This window comes from Carassius auratus, chromosome 9 (assembly GCF_003368295.1).
Source record: "Carassius auratus strain Wakin chromosome 9, ASM336829v1, whole genome shotgun sequence".
NCBI lineage: Eukaryota > Metazoa > Chordata > Actinopteri > Cypriniformes > Cyprinidae > Carassius > Carassius auratus.
The window spans coordinates 4,301,880-4,313,680 of NC_039251.1; the positions used below are offsets into that span (position 1 = coordinate 4,301,880).

Sequence of the window (11,801 nt, forward strand, 5' to 3'; positions counted from 1 at the left end):
CTAATAACTTTTGAATAAGACTATTCAAATGAAAATGGTCTCCCTAATATTCTTTGGGTCATGCAGAGAACATCGATACCAATTATGCCAAAATTGGCCATACTTCCTACTTTTTCGAACTCCTCCTAGACCGTTAGTCCGATTTTCACCAAATTTGACGTGGATCATCTTCAGACCCCACTGGCAAAAAGTTATGAATTTCATGTCAATATACAAAATGGTTGTCATTTAGCGCATCAACGAATTTGCTGGAAGGATGCCAAAATGCATTTGAGGCTGTATGTCAGCAAAGATTTGACATATTTGCACCAAACTTGGTATGTATCATTGTCACCTCACACTGACCATGCCACATCAATTTTGTAACAATGACACCTATTGGTCAAGGGTAATAAACCAATCATTAACTATTAATAATTAGATTTATAAAAATGCGAATAACTTTTTATTGCATTAGCCTATTGCAATGAAACTGGTCTCAAAATATACCCTGTCTTATACCGACAACATAGATACCAAATGTTTGTTGAATATCTACTTTTTTTAACTCCTCATCAACCGTAGGTCCGATTTTCACCAAAATTTAGTCAGATGATCTTCAGACTGCGCTGACAAAATGTTATGGATTTTGTGTCTATAGACAAAACTCTTTTTTCATACCACAGCGACGAATTTGAGGTATGATGCCAAAATGACACTTGAGGCTGTATCTCTGCAATGTTTTGCATATTGACACCAAACTTTGTGTGTGTCATTGACAAGTCACTCAGAGTACACCAAATTGATTTGATAACAGCTCCACCTATCGGTCAAACTTGATAATCCAAGTAATCATGCTACTAGAATTACAATAATCCTAAAATTGCTGTTATTGCTCATTAATGAATTTGGTGTGATGCTCCATGCCATTTTTAGCTCCTAAATTTGCCATTGGAGTACTTGGCCCGTAATTGTTGTTTGCAGCTATATTTAATTATTATTATTATTATTATTATAGAGAGTGATAGAGTTAGAGGGTCAAATAAAGATGGCTAAGGACTCAGCTGCTGGAAATTGAGTTGAGCAGGTCATTCCTCCAGGAGAAAACAGTTAATGTAAAAGTCTGTGAAAGTGATTTTGTGGCTCTGAGATGAACAATAAAGTGATGTTCACTTGCTGAACATAAGCTTCTAGAGGGCAAATAATTCTGCAGTAATGAGTTTAGGTAAAGGGGAACACAGCCAGTGGTGGTTTTGTAGACAAAAATTAATGCCTTGAATATTATGCGAGTAGCTATTGGTAGTCAGAGCAGAATGATGAACAAAGGAGTGACATGCATTTTTTTGGCTTGTTAAAAATTTATCTTGAAACAGTCTCTGTAATGCTGTGTGTCTTTGTCTTCAGTCTCTGTTGATTGCGTGACTGTGACGTCTCTGTAGCGGCTCTTCACCATCAGCTGATCCTGAGGAAACTGAACTGACTGAGAGTCCTACAATAAAACACACAGACAGTCAGATATGAGTATGAGACATTACTGCTGTCACATCACATCAGCAGATTCAGCTCAGAAACACACAGTATATTCATATTACAACCAGAGATCATGGATTAATAAAAGTGAATGATCAACAAATTTCTCTTTATCATTTACACACAGAGACACCAGAAGAGATGAAAATAGTAATATATCTGTAGATCATTACAGAATTAAACACATTTTAAAGTACAGAAACTAAAGTGGAGCTGAATTATTATCTTAAATTCAATTATACACACAAGGTCAAATACGAAACTTTGGCCATTTTAAAAGATAAATAATAATATACTCACAATAGTATAATGTCTCCAGTTTATAATGTGGATCATCTTTTAGATCAGAGAGTAACTTCACTCCTGAATCTCCTAGATTATTCCCAGACAGATTCAGTTCTCTCAGGTGTGAGGGGTTTGATCTCAGAGCTAAAGCCAGAGCAGAACAACCTTTGTCTGTTACACCACAATAACTCAACCTGTAGAGAACAATGAAACAGTGTTAATTGTAGTTGAAGTGTGTGTAGTTTGTTATTGACTCTGTTCTCAGAGCAGGAGAGGAGATATAATGACAAGCATTGCCACAAACTGCTGCTGATAGAATGAGATTTCTGCATGTTGATGCTCAATGCTGCTGTTTGAAACTGTCATGTGCTTCAGGACTGAACAGACACACAGAGCTGAATGTGAGATATTGTTTCATAATGATATAAGGATAAACAGTCACTAGCTCCCCTAATAAACACCTACAGGAGGATATTTGCTTCACAGGAGCCACGTGTTCCCGATTACAAATCTTTATGACATCGTTAAGAACACAATGAGCTCCTGGGATTTCAGAAAAAGCCGAAAATAAGAGGAAAATAAACTCTTACACAGAGATGGACAGGTGAAGAAGTATTAATCAAACTACCAGAAGAAACTGAAGCTCTAGTAAATGTTTGTGCACTTCTCACAATGCTGACTGTCTCTATAGCAACCAGAGATTCTAATGGCATTTGCAATAATACAATAATTTTACCAATTAGCGACAGGACTTTTATTAGCCTCTTTCATACAGTAATACCAGTAAAGTTCCGTAAAATTACCGGAACAACTTTACAGGTAAATTCAAAAATGCGCTGTTCACACAGTCAACGACATTCCGTCTTTTTTCCGGAAAAGCGTCATTAATCTCTAAACAGCTGCGCTTGTATTTTTAAACATGGAGGGTAATACGTGTTCAGTATTTCTGTTTATGGTTTAATTTTTTGTTTCAAAATTTATTATTCATGTAACTGCTTTTGTTACAGAGACATTGTAATAGACGACTGTTTTGAATAATTATACTCCCCATTAATGAAACACCCGATGCTGTCGGGAGCTGACCAATTTAGTGAAAATCGGCTTGAAAGGATTAATAGCACAATGAAGTTGCGATTGTAAATTGCAGTCTGTAAGACGCACTTTGCAGAAAAGGTGCATTCACAAATGTAGCCTATGCTGATCCAAATTCATATCAAATAGTCTATCAGCGCAGATAAACAGTTCTGCGTTCAAATTGAGTTCAAAATATGTCCCAAAGCACCGGAAAAATTACCATGAATGTGACATGGGAAATAGTAAAAATATATTTGAATTATTTACTAATAAACTAGTGTTTTCTGAGTATGTGCCCCACTGTGAGTAGTGTTGTCTGTGAGTAGTGTTGCCTGACTCGCCATCTCCTCATTAGACACGCCTCCTAAACGGATTATATTATGATTGTATTGAGATTTTTTGTTGTTTGTTTTTATTATTTCGTTAAGTAGTAATTAAAAGCTTTCTATAGATATATTCATCATGTCTGTGAGGCATGTATTCGCTGAGTTTCAGTATATTTTTGTAAGCTCTCCTGTTCAAGACGAGACAGCAGAAAGCATGTTTGTTTTCTTATTTTTATATTTATTTATTTTATATTTATTTATGTTATATCATGATCGCCCTGGCACCTATGTCCCAAAAAAGCGTGCTTAATCTTGCATTCTCCACACAAAATATTCATATAGCGCGCATGTATCTGGGTTCAACGTTAAAACATCGTTATGCTTGAACTGTTTTATATCTTTAGATTTTATTTTAGACAATTCGTGATGATTTGAGAAGGCTAAACTGATTAAACATAGGCTATGTAAACTCTCTCTCTGTGCTGGCCGCTTTAAAAACACAACTTATATGCCTGTTTAACCTGTTAACTGTCACTCACGTTTTTGAAGATAGACATGAATGTGCATGATACAAACATAATTTTTTATAATTCATGACTGAAAACATTTTGTAACATGATTTTGATGTACCATTTACATGGTAATGCAATGTCTGATTTTAAAATGGGTTTTGAAGGATGAATTTTGAGATTTTATGTTTTCAAGTGATATATAACTTCTGATGATTTCTAAAATGTGATAGAGAAAAAGGCAACGAGGAAGTCTTTTTTTTAAACAAAGGTCAAAGCTCCTTTTGTAATGTAGATTTCTGAGGGTGCACTCTTGTCATAAATTCATCTATTACTTTTCCTACATAATTTTTAACAAAAAATATTGGTCAAATATATATTTGGGAGTCTTAGACCTTTCCAACGATATATAGTTAGTCAAGATTAGATTAGATTTGATTGTAATATAGTATAGTCAACGTAGGTGTCCCGTATACGGGACGGGGTGACATTTAACAGGTTAATGATCAAAAACTGCTCCAAACATACAAAACTGAGCTATTTTAATAGCTGAAACAGTAGTATAAGCTGTTTTGGGAGAATTGGAAAAAAAGACGGGCTGAACATCCTCAAGTGAGTTGCGGGGCAAACCGAAAGTTGATGCCGAATGTCAAGCACTCTTCTTCACTGCTCCGACTTCTCGTTTGTGCCCTATCTGTTTTTCCCTATGTAAAAACTAAAATTAAAATTAAGTTGTAAAACTTAAAGTTATTATTATTTTTTTTGTGTGTTCGGCATGGTGGGCAGCGTGTTATTTCATGACGTGCCGCAAGATTTGTGGAGTAGCAGAACAAATAGACTGACAAAAGTCATAATAGGAACAAGAAATACTTCCACTACTATTTCGTTTGTGATGGTCGTTTATTTTTTAGATATTAAGACGCAATGTTTTCAGTTTATTGATGACCTGACTTTGTCCTGTCGGCGACAGTTAACAGTTTTAACAATTTTATCATACGTTACTGCATCACTAACAGTTTCTCTCAGATGACGACAAATTAATTCATCGGACTGGATAATGGGAAGTGCCTTAATTTCACTGTCGCTTCAGTTGGATGGATGACATTTATTTTATTTTATTAAACAGTGCGTGAATGCTTCACATTGTTATGATTGGTAGACGTCTTACGTCACCGTGTTCTGAACTCTTACGTGCTCCTACCGGTAATTTTCCTTCTGCATTCACACACAGCAGAATTCCGAATTTACTGGTAATGTTACAACTTCTCATACATTTGTTAAGAATCTGTGATTGTTTTATCTATACACAGTTTCATATATATATATATATATATATATATAGCATATATATATATATATATATATATATATATATCTTACCACAGTTTCTCTAGTTTACAGTGAGGATTTTGTAGTACATCAGACAGCAGATTCACTGAACCTCCTATTTTATTCTCAGTCAGATTCAGTTGTCTCAGGTGTGAGGGGTTTGATCTCAGAGCTGAAGCCAGAGCAGAACAACCTTCATCTGTGACACCACAATAATCCAACCTGTAGAGAACAATCACACACAAAACAAACTTGTAACCAGTCATCAGTAAGGGGCGTGTCTACTCATGATGGGGACAAGAGAGTGCTTAGTGCACAGGACAGACATTAGCCGATGACAGAAAGATAGAGATGGCAGATATTTATATAAAAAACTAGAAAATAATAATAAAAAATCCTCGGAAAAAAAAGAAGGCTTACGACTCAATGTCAGCGGACCAGCTTTCCAGTGCTGGAGAGAACACAAGGAGCGGGAAGGCCTGCGATCAGACACTGAGGTTGCTTTGTTTTGCATAAAGATAAACCATTTACATTAAAACACAGTACTACCAAAACACATTCGACCTGTATTACCAAAGTAACACACATTGCTTTCACTTACAGAAAACTTTGCATATGCGACATATGTCCCATGGGACCATTCTGTAAAAATGTTATGTCTTTTTAAAAGCTTCAAGCTGAGTGCTGTCCACTGCCATTTTATGAATTAGCACATATTTTGTGGTCCAAAAAAAGAAAAAAGGCCATACAGCAATTAGAACAACACAAGGGTGAGTACATGACTTAATATTCATTTTTGGGTGAACTAGCGACAAAAAGCATGTGCTACAAGAATACTGTGATATAGTTATTGAAGTTTAATGTTGGCGCAAGTGTTTATCATTTGTGGAATATTGAATAAAGTACCACGAGCCTCAGCCAGCCGACGCCGAACTCCTTCCTTCACACATACGAGGGAAATATTACATATTCCTTTACCTTTAAAGCACAAATCAACATGTTTGATGGTTTTAAATAAATTACACTATCCACTAACTGAATTATACTGTGTTATTTAGATCTGTACTCATACATATGCAGCAGTGATTTGTGTGATTTTAGTGCTGTCAAACTATTATTCGTGATTAATTGCATCCAAAACGCATAGCCATGGTTATTTATTTATTTATTTATTTTTAATAAATGAAAAGACAAGAAAAGGAAAAGTGCTAGTATTAGTTGGATAAGTGCTGGCGAAAAAGATGAGTCTTTAGATGTTTCTTGAAAATGAGTAAAGACTCCGCTGTACGAATTGAGATTGGGAGGTCATTCCACCAGCTGGGCACAGTCCAGGAAAAGGTCCTTGAGAGTGATTTTGAACTTCTTTGGGATGGCACCACAAGGCGTCGTTCACTTGCAGAGCTCAAACTTCTGGAGGGCACATAGGATTTAACCAGTGAGTTTAGGTAAGTTGGTGCCGTGCCAGTGGTCGTCTTGTAGGCAAGCATCAGTACCTTGAATTTGATGCGAGCGGCTACTGGTAGCCAGTGTAACCTGATGAGGAGAGGAGTAATGTGAGCTGTTTTTGGCTCATTGAAGGCAACCCTCGCTGCTGCATTCTGGATCAATTGCAGAGGCTTGACAGTACATGCAGAAAGGCTCCCCAGGAGAGCATTACACTAGTCCAGTCTGGAGAGAACAAGAGCTTGGACAAGAAGTTGTGTGGCTTGCTCTGAGAGGAAGGGTCTAATCTTCTTAATGTTGTATAAGGCAAATCTGCAGGACCGGGTCGTTGTAGCAATGTGGTCTGTGAAGCTTAACTGATGATCCAACACAATTCCTAGGTTTCTGGCTGTCCTCGAAGGAGTAATGGTTTATGAGCCCAGCTGTATAGAGAAGTTGTGATGAAACAATGGGTTAACTGGAATCACCAGGAGTTCTGTTTTCATAAGGTTGAGCTGAAGGTGATGGTTATTAATCCAGCTAGAAATGTCACTCAGACAGGCTGAAATGCGAGCAGCTATCGTGTTAAATGTTGACTGTGTGTGAAAGTGTGTACTTCAGTGTGACTCTCAATCCTGCAATATCATGTTCCTGAGGAGCAGCTCATGTTCACCCATATACAGCTCAATCAGTTGAACTCACAGCAGCAGAAAGAGGATACTTCAAATATACTTAGGGTGACCAGACGTCCAGTTTTTCCCAAGACAGACCCGTATTTCAGCTCTATTTTGAGTGACTCACATTTAAAAAAAAAAAGTTTTGTCCCGTATTTCAAAATATCTTTATAACTGGGTGATCAGAGCGAAGTAGTATTATTTAATCACATGAGAACAGCCTAATCAAAGATAACTAAGCTTTTCGTAGAACGAAATTACCATCCAATTCTGCTGCTTAATATTTTTTCGGAACATGTGATACTTTTTTAGGATACTTTGATGAATAATAATAAAAAAAAAAGTAGCTATGTTTTTAAAATAAAAACATAAAAAAAATAATATACACTACTGGAGTAATGATGCTGAAAATTCAGCTTTGCATCACAGGAATAAATTGTTTTTTTTAAGTATATTCAAACAGAAAACTATTATTTTAAGTTGTAATAATATTTCACAATATTACTGTGTTTTTCTGTATTTTTGATCAAATAAATGCAGGCTTGATGAGCAGAAGAAACTTCTTTCAAAAACATTAAAATTAGTAATGTTTCCAAACTTTTGGTCTGTACTGTATATATATATATATATATATATATATATATATATATATATATATATATATATATATATATATGCCATGAAATAACATTTCTCATAGGGTGGCCATATACCATGTCATACACATATGGAACCATACTGAGCCATGAGAAATTTTGTCACCCGAAATATACCCTGAAGATCAAATATGACCTTACTCTAGTTTCTCCAGTTTACAGCGGTGATCCTCCAGTACGGAACAGATGAACGTCAAGCTTGAATCTCCTATGTTATTCTCAGACAGATCCAGTTCTCTCAGGTGTGAGGGGTTTGATCTCAGAGCTGAAGCCAGAGCAGAACAACCTTCATCTGTGACGCCACACTTTATCAACCTGTAGAAGACAAAGACACAGTGTTAATTGTAGTTGAAGTGTGTGTAGTTTGTTATTGACACATCATGCTGATAGAATCAGATTTCTGCATGTTGATGCTCAATGCTGCTGTTTGAATCTGTCATGTGCTTCAGGACTGAACAGACACACAGAGTTGAATGTGAGATATTGTTTCATAGTAGGCATGTGATGTTATCAAATTTCCATGCTTCGATTAATTGCTAATGCTTTCATCAAGGTAAATGGTATTATCACGATACTGAAATTTAGTTGTGAAGTGTGGTCATAATACAGTATAAAAGGTTTAATAAGGTTTTTGATAAGTTTATCATCCACACTGAAATGTCTGAAAGCATTACATTTGCCTTACTGTGCATGTACAAACCTCACTGAGATGATACAGACATAAGTTTCACACATTTCTTCTGGCAGGATCCATTAATTTATGGAAATATTTCACCATTCACTGGTACGCTCACTCAGAATTTGATCTAAAACGCAAATGTCCTTGTGTTTTGCAGCAGGACAGCAATCGTGGGTAAATTTTCTGCATTTTTTAGGACTGTGATATGAAGAGTGTGCAAAGTAAATATCTTTATCACCAGTGTGAAAGTGAACAGCACAACTGCAAAATTAACATTATTGGTATAAACATGTCAATTGGTACAATGCATTAAAAGACTATATCTGCTTAATCATTTTCAAAAGCCTCCAATTCCACAGTCCATACTGGAACATGAAAACAGCATTTTCAAATTTGTCTGCTTTGGAGAGGGTCTAAAACGGCTGGAAGTGTCTACACTAGACACGAGAGATGTCGTGTCACGCCCCGCTGCGCTCAAAGTCTGTCTACATTTGATAACGCCAAACAGTTGCAAATCATCTGAAAGTAGTGTCAGAACATTTAGACATAAATAGAATGAGGCATCAGTTTATTGATGGGGATCGTGTCACATCACATTTCGCAAAAACACAATTCAAGCACATCGGTATCCATGTTTTGATAACTGAGGGGAAACCTTGGTCCTGGATGATATATCCTGTTCCCGCCCATATTTGCAGTGGCGTCCCAAAAATGTTGCTCGTTGAAAGTCTAGTGTGATCACCCCTTCACTCGGCAGCATATCTCTATAGCAAATGCGCTGGGTGAGGGTTGAGTCTAATCAGAACTACGGAAGCCCTGAGTGGAGCGTTGACTGATGTAAAAAAAAAATAATTCATAAAAAAATATATATATTTTCATTCAAACAAATCGATGTAAACTACACATTTGAGTTAATTGATAAAATTTATTTATCACCCAGCCCTATTTCTTAACCCGTTTTTTTCCTTTTCAGTGGCCTCCAGCTCCCATAGCAGATACTAGCATGAGCATGCCTCCGCAAGTGGCACAGACCGATCCACACCCCTTTTCATACAACCCCCATCCCAACCCATGGCCTGCAGTCCCACAGTCCAACTCAAGGCCCAGATGATGCCTGCCATTCCCCCTCTCTTTCCCTTCTTTTTTTTCCGCTCTCAGAGCTGTCCCAAGCATAAGCATGCCTCTGCTAATGGTGAAAGCCCCGATACCCACCATCCCCCCACTCTTGCCCCTCTTTCTTCAACTCCCTGTGCCATCCCAAGCATGAGCACCCCTCCGCAAGCGGTTCCGGCCAGCTATCTTTCCTCCTCCTCACATGCTCGCCCTTCCTTCTCTCTTATCTTCTGCCACACCCCTACCCATCCCTCTGAGCCTTCAAGAACTACGTGCAGTCACAACGATTTCATATCAAAGAAGCTCACTGAACCCTCATCAGCTAACCCATTTAACGCCAGTCCATCCCTGTTCACTCAAACTCCTGACCCACCATAGCTAACCCCCTTTAACATCCATATATAACAGCCCCATCCCCGCTCCAGCTTTCCCAGCATCATCCCGCTCCTGCAGGAGCCTTACCTAATTCCCACATTGCTGCAGCAGTGCCCGCTCCCGCAGGAGCCTTTTCTGTATTTCCCCACTGCCGCAGCAGTGTCTGCTCCCGCATCAGCCTCTATCTGAACCAAGGTTATTATAGTTTAGCATTTTCCATTAGTTTTTATTTTTATGTTCGTTTTGACTTTTTGTTTTCATATTCAGTTTTGTTTTTTAAATAGTTCTTAAAGTGGGTTTTCTAGTTTAGTTTTTATTTTTTGAAAAATGCTTAGTTTTAGTTTAGTTTTTATTAGTTTTAGTGGTAGTTTTAGTCTTTTTTCATAATTGGGGTTATTTGTCAGGGGCAAGATTAAAAAAAGTTCTGAAAATGTTGTGTAATAATAACTCAACAAAAACATCATACAATTTTAGAAAATATTAATTCAAAATAAAACCAGTACATAAAATGTACATATGGGCACAAATATGTAAACAGTCTCAACACTCTGCAGTAAGTGCAGAATTTGTAAGTGACGTATGCCAGTAAAAACCTAAAGAGCCAACAAATTAAAGAAGACATACATGAATTTCATGTATTCAACCCATTTTTGGGCCACAACAAGAATTCTCTGTCAGATTGTCAGGGAGCTCAATCTGAGAAAAGAACATGACAAATAACAAATAAAAGAAAACTTTAAATACAGCTTTTTGATTTGTGTGTGTGTGTGTGTGTGTGTGTGTGTGTGTGTGTGTGTGTGTGTGTGTGTGTGAGTGAGTGTGCATGGGTGAGAAAGAGAGAGATGGATTTACTTCAGTCAAGCAATAATTTTCTATACAAATACCACAGCTGTACAAAATTTTTACACCCTATACTAAATTTACCCTATACAATAACCTACTCATCTGAAATGAAGCAGCAAACAATCAGTGTAACATATGACAGTTACAGAGTAAACATTTGACATACCATTATTTAATATTTGAATCACAGCTTATATAGTGTTCTGACATCGACAACCCAAGTGCATTTTACCTCAAAATTGTGACTACTTAACTTTCTAAAGTAGCAATCGCTTCTCAGGTCGACATTACACTGACACAATTATATTCAGACTATAAATATTTTTATACCACTTTTTATTGTGTGAATCTGTAAAGGTGTTCACGAGATACTAACCTTTCGCGAACTTGCTTTCAATGTCAAGCACTCGTTCTCATGGAGGGGCTGTGTGTGTATGTGTGTGTGTGTGTGTGTGTGTGTGTGAGAAACGCATTCGTGAGAGACGCAGGAAAAGGAAATGCAGCTGAACTTTATTTGCTCTATGAAAGACATTGACAAAGACAAAAACTAAGGACATTTAATCAGTAATTTTATTTTAGTTAGTTTTAGTTAGTTTTGTCAAACACACATTACAGTTTTAGTTAGTTATAATTGTTTTGTAATGTCTCTTTTTTTTTTCGTTTTTTCGTTCGTTTTCATTAACTATTATAACCTTGATCTGTACTTCTCCACTGTCGCAGCAGTGTCAACTCTCGCAGGAGCCTCTTATCTGTATTTCTCCACTGCCACAGTAGTGTCTTTTTTTATACTGTTGCAATAGTAGTCTCTCCTGCAGGAGCCTTTATCTCTATAACAAATGCATACCAAGGACGTCCAGCACCCCTCTAACATTAAGCCTTGCTTTTAGATGGGTTACAAATGTACGTATCTGGCTGCTCTCCTGTTATATAATTGCATTTTGGGCGGAGCGCTTGGGTCCGGCTTTTAACACTGTTTATTATATTGTAAGTGTGAAATACAATAAAGC

The 11,801-nt window shown here is 37.1% G+C and overlaps 1 protein-coding gene and 1 long non-coding RNA gene across 7 annotated transcripts in view; both read right to left on the reverse strand.

Moving 5' to 3' along the window:
• LOC113109177 (NACHT, LRR and PYD domains-containing protein 3-like) overlaps window positions 1-11,801 on the reverse strand; it is a 1,077,877-nt gene that overhangs the window by 390,687 nt on the left and 675,389 nt on the right. The gene's annotated exons all lie outside the window — the stretch shown is intronic.
• LOC113109260 (uncharacterized) lies at window positions 1,029-8,153 on the reverse strand. The gene is made up of 4 exons (XR_003292914.1): window positions 7,926-8,153; window positions 5,084-5,254; window positions 1,810-1,988; window positions 1,029-1,468 (listed from the first exon to the last, which is right to left on the reverse strand). It is a non-coding gene; the product is annotated as an uncharacterized LOC113109260 (long non-coding RNA).